This window comes from Lottia gigantea (assembly GCF_000327385.1).
Source record: "Lottia gigantea unplaced genomic scaffold LOTGIsca_182, whole genome shotgun sequence".
In the NCBI taxonomy this organism is placed as follows: domain Eukaryota; kingdom Metazoa; phylum Mollusca; class Gastropoda; family Lottiidae; genus Lottia; species Lottia gigantea.
This window is the reverse complement of record NW_008708330.1, coordinates 22,674-23,571: the sequence shown is the minus strand read 5'-3', so window position 1 is coordinate 23,571 and position 898 is coordinate 22,674.

Here is an 898-nt window from a genome sequence, read left to right as displayed (position 1 = left end):
ATTGATTATATTACAATCTAAGAAGAATGATCTTTTTTTCCCTTAGTTTTTTATATGCAAAAATTATTAGTGCTTTGTAAACTTTTCTTTGTATTCAGTGATTGAGATTGATGGATTATGATTTAAAGAATAATGAATAACAATTCAACCGTATTGAATAATGAATAACAGGCATTACAGAATTGGGGATTTGCAAATAACAAGCTTGATTAAATAATTTTAACCACAAATAATGGACCCACATGGTTTCATAATTTTAACAGGACAAATAATGGACACAGCTTGGTTTCATTATTGGGGATTCACTGTTGATGTCTTTTTAACCACAAATAATGGACACAGCTTGGTTTCATTATTGGGGATTCACTGTTGATGTCTTTTTAACCACAAATAATGGACCAGCTTGGTTTCATTATTGGGGATTCACTGTTGATGTCTTTTTAACCACAAATAATGGACCAGCTTGGCTTCATTATTGGGGATTCACTGTTGATGTCTTTTTAACCACAAATAATGGACCAGCTTGGTTTAATTTTCGCGATTCAATGTTGATGTCTTTTTAACCACAAATAATGGACCAGCTTGGTTTAATTTTTGGCGATTCAATGTTGATGTCTTTTTAACCACAAATAATGGACAAGCTTGGTTTCATTATTGGGGATTCAATGATGATGTATTTTTTAACCACAAATAATGGACCAGCTTGGTTTCATTATTGGGATTCAATGATGATGTATTCAACCACAAATAATGGACTTTGAAATTATCTTTAAAGAATTGTTTGTTATCTGAATGAAATATCTTATATATTATGCATGGGCATTTTTTATGCATCAAGTTTCAAGTGCTGAAATATTTACCATTATGAGATGTAAGAAAACCCAGCTTAATCATTACT